A 16,365-nucleotide genomic window follows, 5' to 3' on the forward strand; every position below is an offset into this window, starting at 1 on the left:
ATTGGCAAATGGAGAATGAACACCCGGTCTAAGCACATTATTTTTGCCGGCGACTTGAATTGTCATATTACTGGGGATCGGGGATCTGTTCACACTAATGGCCTACACCAAGACAGCAGAATGGAGACTGCATTAGAGGATACTGAGGGTGAATGCTGGCGTCTATTCTTCAAATGTTGGGACTTGGAGATAATGAATGGTCGAACCCAGAGTGATCAACCAGGAAAGAGTACCTGGCATCAGGGATTGCACCAGAGTACAATCGACTTTATTTACACCAGTACCGAAGTGGCAACTAAGGTCCTCAATATGTCAGTAACCCAGAGCCCTTGGAGTGATCATAATCCACTTATTTTGACCATAGAAACTATTCTTTCCATTCCTCAGAATATCCATAGCGGTGAATTAATTGTAAACTATCCAGCAAACCGAATTATCTGGTCTGACAAGAATATTATTAAGGCCTCTAGGGTTACTGACCAGTGGAACTTAGACTATGCAACAAAACTAGGTGCCATGTCGCCCGATGAAATTGAAAACTGGATAACCAGTTTCTCGGGGGAACATGCGATATGCAGACGCCCATTGGCACGGAAGGAAATGTCCTCGAATCCCCCATTTGATAAGATAATTCGCAATGCAAAACGTAAACTTAGGGGAGATATAAGGAAACTCAGAACCACTAACCATTCTTTAAATCTAATTGCCCTCAATACTCGAAAATTAAAAAATAAATACCATACGTGGTTAAAACACTATTAAAAAAATCTGAAATTGGGCAACTGGTGTAAAACAGTAAGTGTGCTTTGCTCCAGAAATTCCCGTAATATTTGGGCAATCCTAGGGGGAGCAAAGAGTCAAGGGAGAATCCCAATGCTGGACCCAATAGGTGCCCAGGAATGGGTTTCCTTTTTTGAAATGCGTAATGGAAGTGGCGCTGGGTTCAAGAGTCATCTGGTTATATCTCCCTAATACCTTCCCCCTTTACAGTCACTATTAATGATCTATTAAGTAACATTAAAAACTTAAAAGCTTCTCGTGCCCCGGGACCCAATGGACTTTCCAACACAGTCTTAAAGAGTAATCCCCTATTTTGGGCACACTTAATGAAGTTACTGTTCGAGAAAGTAATAGCTGACGGTAGAGTGCCGACCACATGCCAAAGGGCCATTCTGATACCAGTTTTTAAAAAGGATAACAGACTGGACCCTTCTAATTATCGACTCTTCTCAATGCTAGATAGCACTGGAAAATTATTTGCTTCGTTCCTACTAAAAAAGCTACAAGCATGGGTGGAAAAAACGGGGATCTTAGACCATTTTCAGAGCGACTTTAGACCTGTTTACTCAACGTCACACAATTTGTTAGTCATGGATTCATTTAGGAACAAGGCATTACAGCCCAATAGTCCACCTTTATATGCTCTTTATGTCGACTTTAGGGCAGCTTTCGACACAGTCAATAGAGCTCTACTCTGGCACAAACTTAAAAGTTGGTCTTGTCCTCCAGCTCTCATTTACTATTTAGAGTTACTTCACACAAACACCTTGGTACAGCTACGCTTAGATAGTACAGGTAATTTAACACGCCCAGTTACACAGTTAAGGGGTGTTAAGCAGGGCTGCGTTACTGCTCCCCTCCTTTACAACCTCTTTGTCTCAGACATACCTGAATACCTTTGGGGCATACGGAATTGTCCCCCAAAAGTGGGTAAGACCCAGTGTAGTATCTTGGCCTACGCCGACGATGTTGTGATTTTTGATCACACATTCAGTGGACTTCAGAGATCAGCGGTTAGGCTGTGGCAATACGCAGAGGTGAATGAATTGACCATCAATCAGAATAAAACCGAACTACTTCTATATACTGCAGGTAAAGTTGTACGCCCCACTATGTATGTTGGCAGGCTTGAAATTAATTACACAAACTCCTATAAATATCTAGGAGTGGAGTTTGATAATAGAGGTAACTATAAACTCTGTATCCAGGCAAGAAAGATAAAAGCAGCTCAATTTACAGCTTTAATATGTAGGTTTACCCAGGATCAGAGTGGCTATTCAATCTGGGGTGCAAGACAACTTTATGTGCAGTGTTTCACACCTATGGTCACCTATGGGCTAGAATCATTGATTAACATGAATCTAGACTGGCTTCAGCTCTTGGAGGGGAAATTCTGGAGACGTATACTTGGTCTCCCCCAATGCATCCCGGTGGCAGTATTACGTTTAGAACTAGGGCTTCTTTCCCTTAAATCTATTGTATTGCGTAAGAGAGCTGAGCTTTACATTAAGATTAAGAACAATCCAACTAACCCCTTATTGAAATGTGTAAAAGATATTTTGGGAGGCTGTAAACAGTCTAAATTGGAGCAAGATATGTAGGCGCTGAGTGAGGCACGCGGCTGGTCCCCGTGTTGGGGCCAAGAAAACCAAAGGATGTTTTACTGTCTGCAGAGGTCCATCGCACTCTGGGGCTGGCAGGAGAATTATGTGCATGTGTCTACCTTGAAAAGTTATAGTTTTGTGAGTTATGTCCTCTATACTTTCAAGAAGAGTCAATTATATCTCAATCACTGCCCATCCCCGGGGTTGAGACGTTTCATCTTGCTCCTACGCATCAATTATCTACCCACATTAGTAAATAGACCTTGGGTTCATGTGTCTCGACAATCTATAAAAAACTGCAGAGTCTGTGGTATTTCATCCAACTCTGAAACAGCAAGGCATGTGTTAACACAGTGCCCATCGATGAGTCACCATTATTCCAAGTATTTCAGAACGAATGTACACAAAATGGATCATCTGGGATCTCATGAGTTCTGGAATTATTGTATTAACACTCTAAACTCTAGGCTCCATATCGCACTATTTAACATCTGGTTAATTGCCGAAAAACAAATGAGTAGTTCTGATCAGTAAGAGGTATCATTCTTCGCTCTGATCTTAATGACTTGACCTAAGATCTGATTAATTTGAACACCCCCGTCTGGGAAATTTGCTTATTAAGTGTGTTTACTAAGGTTTTCTTCTGTCAATATACATATTAAGTATATGTATTTATACGAGAAGGTCCAATGAATTGATTGACATTTGATGTACTGATGTATTAATTACTAAGCAAGTATTCTAAATTTCTTGTGCCTTCCTGTAAATTTGTGTTAAATGTGTAAAGTTTTAATTTCTTTAAAACTGTATCATATTACAATAAATGAATAAATTAAGGTCCTTATGGGTTGGCCTTGGGATAGGAGTACGCAGCTTGCCTTTATACATAACATTGAGTTATCATAGCGCATTTCACCAGGGGTCGTACCCGTATATATATATACCTTGCAAAGTAAGTATAACTGAGCCCTGGGAAACCAAAAGGTGGGGGAGTCTATTAGCCTTGAATCCCTTCCCTTTATAGTGGGTGGGTGGGGGGGAGGGAGGGGCGGGCTGATTCGATCCTTAGCCCATGTAACAAAAAAATATTAATTTAATTAATTCCCCATTTGGCTGAACACAACAGGGTGAATTTTGTTAAAATTTGAAATTATTAGAGCTCACTTCCCCGGTGTGCGCTGCAAACTATAGCCTATAATTTAATTGGGTAATCCTTTTTGTCCTGCTCACTGCTACTTCTTTAAGGAAGAGGGGTGTCTTTGTTTTTAAATCAGTCCAACCTTTTATCCAGCTTCCACAATACAGACAGGCCTTTCAGTGGAGGGGGGTTTGAAATCCATAATTCCCCAAATCATTCCAATTTTTCTGTCCGACTTCCCAACCTAGACCAAAGCAAGGGGAGGTGGGGAGGGTCTGAAAAACAAACCGCTAAATCACTCTGTGTTTATTTTAAACCGAAGTGTGGGCAAAATCATAATTGCCATCTGTATTTGTTCCAATGTTGAAATCCTACTGCTAGCCTTTTAAGCCATCAGGAAAATCAAACTCACGCAACAAATTTATAATTGTTTTAGTTTTGATCAATTATTCCTTGAAGTGAAATTGATAGAAAGTAAAGGAATGTGATTTGTGGGGATTTTTTTGTAATTGATTTGAGTAACAAGAAATTAGTGGTGAGCCACTGATAAAGTGGTGCTTGACAGTTTCGTGTGAATTTCTATTATTTTTAACTTAAATAAATACCAATATATTCCCGTACACCAGCTGGTTCTTGGCTCATTGTTAGGCCAGGGGAGGGGGATCCAAGGGGAGGGGGATCCAAGGGGCACGATAATACTCTGAAGTGGGGCTGAAGAAAAGAACCTGTTAGGGGAGGGAAGGAACTCCCTGTGTTGATGGTGGTCTCTCAATAAACCCAACTTTCTGATCTTACTGAAACTTCTAACTCTAAAGCAGTGACCTTGAAACTGTGGGGCACAGGATGTCCAGGAAAGAGGGGCGGGTGCTGCGAGGCTCTTCCAAAAGTGACATGCCTTTCCCCAGCTCCAATAGGCCTGCTGCACTTTGCAATATCATGTTGCGTGTGGCATGCCTTGAGAAACGTATGATTCATCCATTCCTTCTCTTATTCTAGGAAAGAAACTCTCAGATGCCAGAATGCATTGAACAAAAGTGTTCTCTGTTTCACAACGTGGCCTTCCTGCTGTGGATCACGCAACGTAATGAAACAGCGCCCCTCTGTGGAAGCTTCTTGCTCTGTACTGACAGACATACTTGAGAAGCAGCATTTAAAACGTGCTGTGTGTGTATGGACCCCGCACCGCTACCACCCAAGGGCAGTCTCCAGGCGCTCCTCGCTTTGTATATAGAATACCTTTGAGTACAGCTGCAATGTAAGTGTCACTTTAAAGCACTGTCGCATAAACGGAGGGTGACATTATACTGTAATGTGTGTATCTTGTTTTGGGCACCGAATTAATAATTCATTGTAATTAATATATTCAAATTATGTAAAATATACATTGGTATATGCCATCTCCTTCAAGTACCAAGATGACCAAACAAAAATGAAATGATTATGTTTGATTATAGACTATATATTTATATATTTGGCAGGGTTTATTGAAAGGGGCCAGCGATAATGCTGAAATCTACTGTACTGGCCCATTGTGACCACCAGGGGGACACGTCTACAGTCTAAGTAGTAATGGATACACCCCTCCTAATTAATGTGCTGTTTTATCGAGGTGACGTCATTATGGATTTACATAATGAGCTAGTAGCCTTGTCATGCCCACTTAAAAGAAAAACCCTAAACTTGCGCTTAAAGGACACACAAGGACTTGTGTGTGATGTGCGGACGGGTGTGCTAGCTTTGTTTGCAGTGTGCTGTGGTTTAAGTTGCACTTAGTTCTGCACATGTTCTCCAAGGCCAGGCAGAGGCGTTGCAGCGGGGTGGGTGCGGGGAGGGGGGCTGAAGGGGCTACAGCCCCCAGTCTTTTGGTTGTAGCTCCGAATAAAAGCTGAGGGGTTACAACCAAAAAGGCTAGCTAGCCCAAAGTCCCGACAGTCCCAAAATTAGCGTAGCCCCGGATCTTTTCCAGACCTAGCATCACCCCTGAGGCCAGGTAAAGGGGTCTCACAGCAGTCTGCCAGCGACTTGCATTACACGAGGCAGTGCTGCACACACACACACAAGTATAATACGTGTACTCACAAAAAGTCTGAGTTGTGTAACAAACCTCTTTGAACACACTACCCTTACACATGACCATTCTATGTGTGCACTGGTTGTGAATTTGGATTTTGAAGAAGCCAAGTACATTTCTTTTTTCATAAAACATAATTTGTTCAGCTGTCTGACAGAGTAAGTTACTCCGGAGCAAAGCACTCTGTTTGAGGCCCTCAATGTTAGGTGGGAGCAGATGCATTGTGTGAATCGGGAGAAGCTAACACTGCTTCCGCAATCTTTGTTTCCTTCATTTCTACTGTTTGAGGAGCATTCTTGCAGTTAATTTCAAACCTAGAATTCCTTTACATTTCTGAGGCCTTCTAGAAACCAGCTGTTTAATTTAATCTTGATGACAATGACCAGGTGTTGTTCTCCACTAAGAAACCTTTGGGAAAATAAACATCCAGCCTGCGGGGGTCCCACAATCTCTTCACTCGCACCCTTAACATGAGCAATAATTGTGTTAAGAAAAAGGCAGTGAAGAATTCCATGAAATTATAAATATTTTTGTTAATGTTCACTTATATGTCACCAATGGCAATACATGGTTGCTTGGAACTGGGCAGTCACATCGTACGAGCGGAACAGGACTTTACCGGTCTTGTTATAAACATCTCCACCTTAACCGTTGACTATTCATGGCTCCAAAGGTTAAAAGCTAAATCAGATCGTGTACTCTTTCCACAGCATTGATGAGCTAAAAAGAAAATATCAAAACGAATCTTTACCTTAATTTAAGGACCCTAGGCCAGCTCCAGGCAGACAGCATTGAGTAGGCTTCTGGCTACGAGACCAGGCCCTGCCACTCAGCTGCTCCGCCCACCACCTATTGAATCAGTCCTTCTTAAGCGTTGTCATCACCAACGTCCACAGCAAAGGACGGGTGAAGATAAGAACTTAACCTGTTTGGGCCTAATGGGGCCAAGGGCCTGCCCTGCTATCCTGCTTTTCACATACAAACTAATTACCAATACTACTACTCAACAAGACATCAGCATGTGTCTCCTCCCTCCACAGCCCATCGCCACTCTCACTAGGGCTCCAATTGCCAAGTGCCCTGGGCAGCCCCGGCCAGCTACACTAGCAAACCTCAACAATATTGCCTTTGCTACATGCAACACCCACGGACCACATGCACAAGCCCTCCCATGTTCATCAATGCTCGTTCAGCAGTCACTCACACTGCAGAAATCGCTGGCATCTCATACAATAACCTTGATGCCCTTTTCTTCTTTATAAACATGGTTTACCCCATCCTCCCCGCATGTTTTCAACGTCCTCCTACCCCAAGGCTATTGCACCCTCCATGCGGACCAGCCAGGAAGGGCAGGAAGCAGAGTGGCAATCATCCGAAGGAGCGATTGGCCATATTCCATCATCCCCTGTCCCAGAACATGCTCATTTGAATCACTTGCCAGCCGGTTCCCTCAATCGCACAAGGACCCCATCCCCTTCCACGTCACAGGAGTGACTCTTTCATTGCAGACATCTCCGACTTACTCTCCTATGCCAAATGAGCGCATTCTAATAATGTCTTTCTCTGTGATTTTAACGTCCCTGAGTCAGTCACATGCTCACAACCACACACAAAGTACACTTTTTACTCTGCTTCCATGGACATTAAGCACATTGTGCTCTCCCCCACGCACAACAAAGGCAACACCCTAGACTTACTCTTCACATCATCCCGTGCATCACCTGTGCAGATCGGAGTCCAGTCAAAGTTTTGAATACATTGTTTCGAAATACAATAGTTGCAAAACAAAAGGATCAACAACAAAAAATTTCGAATGCCTTTTTTTAAATGTATTTTTTTTTGGCTTTCGTAAAGGAAAACATACTGGGTTTTCCCCCAAAAACGGGGGTTTGTTGGGGGACCTCCCCACCCAAAAAAAATATATAAATAAAACAAAAAAAACATGCATTCGAATTTTATTTCGGTCCTTTTGTTTCGAAACTATTGCATTTCGAAACAATGTATTTGACCCTTTCACTATAAACCGTGCAAATCCTATCCCACTTGACTGCTCTAACGACACTGTCATCCCATTATCAGTCACCCACTCAACTACAACTCACAAAGGTCAGACTAAACTCCCCCTCACTCAATGCCACTCATTCAAAACCTTCCAAGTCAATGAGCTAGAAGAAAAATGTGCAGACTTCCTCGCCAAAGGGAAGATCTCGGGCCTAGTGGAATTATTGCACAATTCTACTATGAAACTGGTGGACAGTCATGCCCCCTAAAATCCAGCCTTCCAAAGACCAAACTATCCACCCCAGGGTACAGCCCTGAGCTAGCCTCCAACAAATGATCAATCAGAGCCTTAGAGAAGCATTGGTGCAAAAACCATAACTCGGAAGACCTCACTTCCCTCAAATCTGTAGGATTCTGATTACTGATGGCAAAATTGCTTACTACTCCACCACCATTTTGGCAGCCTCCATTAGGAGCAAAACTCTCTATGAATTATTAAAGCATTGCCACAAACCCTCACCCAACCCGGAGGAAAAATGTGACAGAATCAACACATTTTATATTGAAAAAATAGATAGACCATCGAATCAACCCCTCACAACATTTGCATCCTCTGCACTGCGGCACACACACTGCCTGTCTGGACCAAATTCTCTCCTCTCTCTCACAAATATCTCCTAAAAATGATTGCCTCCCTCAAACCTACTTCTTACTCTGAAGATATTATTCTGGCCTCCATCTTTAGACAATTGATTGGATCCGCGCTTGATGCGCTCCTCAAAATCATCAATGCATCTCCTCACAGAAGGATCATTCTCAGACACCCTCAAGACCAGTCTCAAACAATCTCTTTTGAAAAAAAGAACCCTAGATCTAGACAACCTGGCCAACTATATGCCCATTACGAACCTCCGGTTGATTGGCAAAATCTTGGAAAAAGTCGTTGCTAGACAACTACTTGCCAGGATCAACCAATTCCACCTCCTAAATCACTATCAGTCAGGGTTGCGCCCAAAGGGTAGCATCGAGACAGCCACCATCCAGGTGGTGGATGATGCTCTCCAAATCATGGATAAGATCGACTCATGCCTTCTCGTCCTCCTTGACCTCTCGGCTGCATTTGACACTGTCGACCATTGCATCCTTCTCTTTCTCCTTGCTGACATAATGGGATTCCTTGGCACTGTCCTGAATTGGTTTACCTCCTACCTCTCAGGCAGACACCAGTCCGTCCAGATGAACCTGTTGCATTCTAACCAACTTCAGGTCTCCTGCAGAGTCCCCCATAGCTCCATCCTCTCACCAATCATGTTTAACCTTTACAAGGATACTCTGGGCACTCTCCTCAAAGATTCCAAGATACCCATCCACCAATATGCAGGCAACACTCAGTTGTAAATAAGAGGAAATAGCCTGCAGGACATCATTCGTCTCCGCCTTTATCTAGACATCATCCAGCCCTGGATGTCAACTTGGTACCTCAAACTAAACCCATCCAATAGTGAATGAATCCTCATTGGGCCACACATTAAAAAACAACTTGTCCAACAATTGCTGAATGATATGCACATAGAAGCATTTGAGCCACAACACTCAGTAAAATCCTTATGATTCACTATTTACAGCAGCACACAGCCAAGAAGGCCCACATAGCCAGATTGGGCTCCCAGCTGCTCACTTGGCTCTCCTAAAAGCAGTCCACCCGCTGCAGGATGTCTTATTATGGGAGCATGGGCATTTGACCGAATTACCCTCATCCAATGCAAACTACATTGGCTTACACTCCAAGCCAGGATACTGTTCAAGACTGTATGTATCATCTACAAAGCAGTCACGAGTAGCAAAACAGCATATCTGGTGGCTAAGCTCCACATATATGGCGGCACACGCTCTGCACGCAGCAAACTGACCAACTGGCTTGAATCACAACTCATCCGCAAAGAGAGGACCTGCAAACAATCCTTCCCTTGTCATACACCCACCCTTTGGAACTCGATCCCGGTGTCAGCTCAGAATGCCCCCACAATTCTCCACTTTTGGAAATCTCTCAACAACACCTGACCAAGGACTAATTGCAATGGACACACATACAGATGCACAGACATCAGAGTACTGCACTACTGTTAAAAGATGCCAGCCCAGATGCCAGCTTCCCACAATCTGTACAGCACAGTTCTATGTGTTAATATCACCGCAAAAATATCGCCATACAAAAATATCACCACATTATTGCGGTGATATTAAGGCATGGACACCCCCTGCAGCCCCTGTATTATTTTAAAAGGAGCAGGGGGCTCCCCGCAACCCCCCGCTTCCAATCCTAATATTATCCCCACTAAAAATATCGCCTTTGGCCGCCGTTCCCGACAACCATATATACAGCGATATTTTTGGTGGGGATAATGTTACCTGATACCATACAGCACTCGATTGCTCTCCAGCTAGGTCTGCGCTTTAAACAATAATATTAAAATAAAAATGTAGTCAATTATGAGAGTAACGATGCATGAGCTGTCAAAGTCTATTGCAACGTGATCAATAATGAACCTTTGATACCTTCAATGATAAGACAGACATGACGAGGGATAAAGGTTAATCTTCGCATGAGTAGAAGGCAACATCATTCCTCATAGATGTCTTTATGAGAAACCACAGCAGGGATGTGCCATATACCATGACCTGAACCCCCTCTGCCGAATACGGGCATTTGCAGAAAAGGTAGCCTTCCTATCTACCGCTAATAGTGTTTCTGGCCACAAGGTGGTGGACTCTATTGAGGACAATAAATAAATACTCTAGCAACAACAACATGTTCCCTCATCATCTTAACTATTAGAACTTGGGTCATTGAGGGGACACATCTTCAGGTAATGGAAGTGACGTATAAGGGTGGTATAGTGCTTTCCCAACAACTGGCAGATCTTGCTAGTTTAAGGTGTTGGGTACAGCTTGCAGAAGCAGTAGCCCGCACTTGGTCCCGGGCGCGGACCATTGTAACATTGGCTGCCATCTGAGCCTTTTCACATTTTATCTATGATTTGTATCAGGTTTACATTATCAGTGATTGTTGCATTATCTGTCTCTGAACGTCATGTGACCATGGGAGGGAGAGATTACATACCACATTTCTACACATTCATTGTTTATTGTATAACTCCCATCACACATTTTTCCTCAGTTTAGTTCTGGGTGATGAGGTTTTAGGGTGAAGAGAGATTGGGGAAACACCTTTCTATGCATAGGAGTGTTCCAAGCTCTCTTACCTGCTTTTTTCAGATCACAGAAGTGACTGACTGTCTATATTGCCTTTATATACCTGCACAAACGTAGTCAGGCGCTTCATGCACCGCAACACGCCCTCCCAGTGAGTGGAGAGTGTTAGTGATGAACCAAACTGTGAGGACCATATAGCCCACACGAAGACCCCTGGAGCTCAATTACAGAAAGGGCGGCAGCAATGACAGTGCCGGCAATGCCACACGTTTACAAGTTTTAAGGTACCACACATAAGGGAAGGACAATGTTTGGAAAAGGGGCAGTAGTTAAAATTGTTCACCCAACAAAAGTATCGGATTTCCATTCTGGAACTCTTTTAGAGGTGCACAGGACACTCTGGATAGGTTTGTGAGCTGTTAAGCTGATATAAAGGAACTGGCAAGCACATACAGCGGGCGGGCAAACAAGAAGGAAGAACACACCAGATAAATCAGAGCAATGGAAGGAAAAGAAAATGCAGACCTCGATAGTGAACAAGAAGGTATTGGAACCATGCACTGGACAAACAATGAGGATTCCCGATTGGGGTGTGCACAGTGTAGACTTGAGGCTAGCCACAAAAATAAGGGAAGCTCAATGCCTCTGCGTAAGTTACTCTTAAAGGCACCAGAACCTGGAAGCCCGTGGAAGGCAGCTGCAGGAGTGGCTTCTGTAGCTGGACCCTAAGGCTCAAACAAGGAGTGTACATACATGAGACAAGCTGGTGTGGGTCCAGCCGGAGCATACAGAAAATGCCTTCTGTGAGAACAGAATGTAACATACTGTCACCTGAAATACACTATACACTACAGGTAGGAGGCGACAAAGGAAAAGGCAGAGATTTCCTCCTAGGGTATATGAGCCAAACTCTCTGGTTTCTGGCAGCTCTATTTTCGGCCCCATCTTGAGAAATATTTCTTTTACATACAACCCCTGTGGTTGTTTCCATTACTTTTAGGTTTTTTGGGCATCGATCTTAGGGTATATACTCTTGTTTCAACCAATCAGGAATATTTGCTTCCTCTTCGGTTTATAGTATTCCCCGCCTGGGAGTTCTATTCCCTTCCTCACTCGCTGTTTCAATGTTGGTGTATTTGTAGCCCAATGGCCCCCTTCGTATTAATTCTGCTTGCTTTGTATTTGACTACTCTTTTGGCATCTCACGGAGCTTCGCTACCTCCTCCCTCACCTCACTGTGGCCCGTGTACCAGCAGGGAGGCGATCACTCCTGCTGGGTTGGAATCGTCCTTTTCGGTTCACTGACTTCCTCCTTCTTTGCTCGGGGGCCGTGTTTCGGACAAGAGGTAGAGTTCCGTTGGTTATGGATTTTAACTTCATGGAGGGGTCAGCACCCAAACCCACCATTTTTAAAGGGCTCACTTCTTAAACAATGTGATCAACTTCCTTGTGGAAATGGTACAGCTTGCTTCACATGGGAATCCTTGTCCTCTAAGGCGGGGTCACCCTCGTGAGATCTGCGATTAAGGTAGTGAAATCATCACTAAAACCCTGGCATGGGCCTCCCCTCATTTGGCCAGGGGAATGCAGCCACTGCCTGATCCTGAACCTGGTGGTGGTATCATGAGGGAGGATCACATGGGAGAAGACTCATATCAGGAGCAAATGGTAACTCCTTTGACTCATGATTCCTCTATTTCCCTTGAAACGCTGATAACATAGTCTAAAGTAGAACGAAACAATGTAAATGCTATACATATAACATCTACAAGCTCTGGTTACATTCAGTCCACTATGGACTTTAAGATCCATGATGCCTGTGACACTGGGATGAGGAAGAGGGACAGAGAGTTAATGAAGATCAAGGGTGTTTCCGAAAAGACTGTGCAGTCTAGTTGTTTGAAGCCAAGGCACTTGAGCAGGACATTTAAACCTGAGAATGAGCCACAGCAAAGGGAAGGAGTATCAGAGGCAGAAGCATTCAGGAGAAATGCAATGAAATGATATGTTATTTATATTGCACTCATACACAAGTGTTTCAGAGCGCGACCAGGCAATGGGATGGGAAACAGGGGAGAACAAACACAACAATCTTACTAGGCCCAATTGTTGAGACTTGAGTGTCGTGTAGGCAGTAGAGGCCTCCGTCCCCAAATGCCGCACAGGGAGAACTTAACGCAACTCTCTGTGCAGCCGTTGAGGTCACAGGCGAAGATGTTCGAATGTCCAAGTCCGGGAACGCGAACCTCGGGGACCCCACACTGCTGCAAGAAAATGCGGATTAAGTACCAAGCAAGAAACAGTACCTACAGTATTAGAATAACTGGAAAGGTCTTACCAGTCAGGGTCAAGGAGGGGATGAGGAACCTAGTGGAGAGGTCCGGGACCCACGTGGACGGCAGTACCCCAAGAGGAGTAGGCTCAGTTGTTCGCCTGTCAGCAGGAGCTGTGGAGCTGTGAAACTGTGAGGCAAGGAGTTCAAAGAACCAGGGTGCAAAAGGGTGATCCAGGAGGCAGTCCAATAACAGTCCGTGGTCGAGAGCCGTGTATCACTGTGCAAAGAAATCCGAAGGGGTAAATCCAAGAGGAGTCCAGTAAAGCAGGCCAGGTCGATTCCGTGAGTGATCCAAAGATGATTCAAAGTCCGTAGCGCCAAACAGAATGCAGAGCACAGCTGAGAAGCAACGAATACCCAGGTTTCCGGGTTTATGTACTCGCGCTTCTGGTCACGTGATGCGTGGCATGGTCACGTGATCGGGCAAGAGCATCACGTGACCTCACAGTCCCGCGATGCGGAAGCTCAGGGTTAGCCCTTCGCGATCCTATGCGCCAAGGCAATTGCCAATGTAGGAACGGCCGTAGTCTGACAGCCGTCCTATTACGGACCAGGCGCGGGTGTGCCCGCAAGACGTGTGTGAGTCCACTTGAGTCCCGGGGAAGGGGGGAAGTGAGAGAAGGGCGGGACTGGGGATGAGGGAGTGCCCTGGGGACCGCATGATGAGGGATCGTGACAGAACCCCCCCCCAAAGGCCCACGACCCCGTGGGCAGGAAGGGTGATCCCGGTGGAAGCGAGCCACCAACCGGGGAGCGTGGACATCAATAGCAGGAACCCAAGAGCGCTCCTCCGGACCATAACCGACCCAATCAACCAGGTATTGCAAGCACCCCCTGCAGACCCGGGAGCCCAGAATGGAGGAAACCTCATACTCGTCCGGGGAAGCCAAGGACACCGGGGCAGCAGAGGCGCGCAAGCGGGACGGGGCCGGACACGGTTTGAGAAGGGAGACATGAAATACAGGGTGTACCCTCCAAGAACCCGGGAGAACCAGTCGGTATGTGACAGGGTTGATAACCCGGGAAACCACATAGGGACCCACAAAACGGGGCAACAACTTCCTACAACCCACTAGCCTCAAGTGACGAGTGGAAAGCCACACCCGGGAACCCACCGAGAAAGACGGAGCCAACAGCCGTTTCTTATCTGCCTGGACCTTCATGGAAGACTGAGCCTCACGGAGATGTAAAGCAGTCTGGTCGTGGATAGAGGACAAATCCCTAAGACAGGCGCTGGCGGCCGGATTGGTGGAGGCCGCAAGGTCAGGGATCGGTAATGTGCGGGGATGTTGGCCATAGAGAACATAGAAGGGGGAGAACCCAGTGGATGCATGAACTGCATTGTTATAAGCGAATTCAGCGTGTCGGAGGGCACGCAACCAAGAGCACTGTTGTTGCAGGATCAGACAGCGGAGATATTGTTCCATTGTTTGATTAGTCCTTTCGGTCTGACCATCCGTCTCCGGGTGGTAGGCCGAAGAGAACCGGACATCGATACCCAACAACCTAGTTAGAGCGCGCCAGAAGCGAGAAGTGAATTGCGATCCCCGGTCTGATATAAGGACAGAGGGTAACCCAAAAAGACAAAAGACGGTATCAAAGAACAGGGTGGCCAGGATGGAAGCAGAGGGGATACCCTTGCAGGGGATGAAGCGTGCCATCTTTGAGAAGGAATCCACCACCACCCAAATAGTGTCGTAACCCTGTACCCGAGGGAGTTCCGTGACAAAGTCCATGGTTACCGTATGCCATGGTTTCGGGGGCACTGGTAAAGGGAGAAGCAGGCCTAACGGGCGACCCCTACGGGTTTTGCATTGTGTACAAATGGTGCATGTATTGACGTAACAATCCACGTCCCTCTTCATGCCCGGCCACCAACACCAACGCTTCAGGAGGGATAACGTACGGCGTTGGCCAGGATGACCATTCACAGGGGCATCGTGCGACCATTCCATTGCCATGTTGCGTGTGTCGGCAGTGGGCAAGAATAGGCGGTTCAGCACAAACGGGAGGCCATCCTGGAACACCGGATCCCACTCAGATAGCTGGTCGGGATGTAAGGACACCCACTTGCGTACTGCGTCCACTAAGGGCATCGAGGGAGTACATAGACAAACGACCTTAGTGTCGTCCAACATTGTGTTAGGGTATACGGGAAGAGAGACCCCCCCGGGAGAGCGGGACAGCGCATCGGCCTTGCCGTGCGCGGAACCAGCCCGATGCCGAATTTGGAAATCGAATGCTGCGAAGAAAAGGTGCCACCTCACCTGACGGCTGTTAAGGCACTTCAGGGAAGCCAAGTCCTGCAGGTTCTGGTGATCAGTAAACACCGTGACTCGATACTTGGCGCCCAAGAGATGGTGTCGCCACACGCGGAAAGCGTCCATAACCGCCAACAACTCCTTCTCGGTCACGGTGTAGTGTGACTCGGGGGTGGTAAACTTGCGGGAATGAAATGCAACAGGGTGCAGACGACCCGTGGCCTGACATGCTTGGGATAAGACAGCACCAAGAGCGAAGGAGGAGGCGTCAGCTTCCACGACAAAAGGGAGTTCAGAGTCGGGATGCTGAAGAACAGGGGCTGTGGTGAAAGCAGTCTTCAGTGAATCAAAGGCCTTCTGTTGTGTATCAGACCAAAGGAAGGGAACTCTAGGACTGGTTAATGCAGTGAGGGGAGACACGATAGAAGAAAACCCAGAGATGAATCTCCTGTAGAAATTCGCAAAACCCAAAAAGGACTGAAGGGCTTTCAGGTTCGCAGGAATAGGCCAGTCCAAAACCGCTTTAACCTTGGAGTGGTTCATGGACAACCCCCCGGGAGTGATACAGAACCCGAGGAAATCAACATTACCAACGTGGAACAGGCACTTTTCCGGTTTGGCATATAGTGAGTGTTTCTGTAAGCGTGTTAATACCTCACGAACGTGTCGCACATGCTCTTCCAGGGATTGAGAAAAAATTAAGATGTCATCGAGGTAAACCACGACTTAAACATCTAAGATATCGCTCAGGATATCATTCATAAACCTCTGGAAGGTCGCCGGGGCATTACACAGCCCAAAGGGCATGACTGTATATTCGTATAGGCCGTACCGGGTACAGAAAGCGGTTTTCCATTCGTCCCCGGAACGGACGCGGACCAGGTTGTAGGCTCCGCGGAGGTCCAGTTTTGTAAAAATGGTAGCGTGTGTGAGTCGGTCCAGCAAGGGCGTGATGAGGGGAA

The sequence above is a fragment of the Ambystoma mexicanum genome, chromosome 12 (assembly GCF_040938575.1).
Source record: "Ambystoma mexicanum isolate Mex_15411 chromosome 12, UKY_AmexF1_1, whole genome shotgun sequence".
NCBI lineage: Eukaryota > Metazoa > Chordata > Amphibia > Caudata > Ambystomatidae > Ambystoma > Ambystoma mexicanum.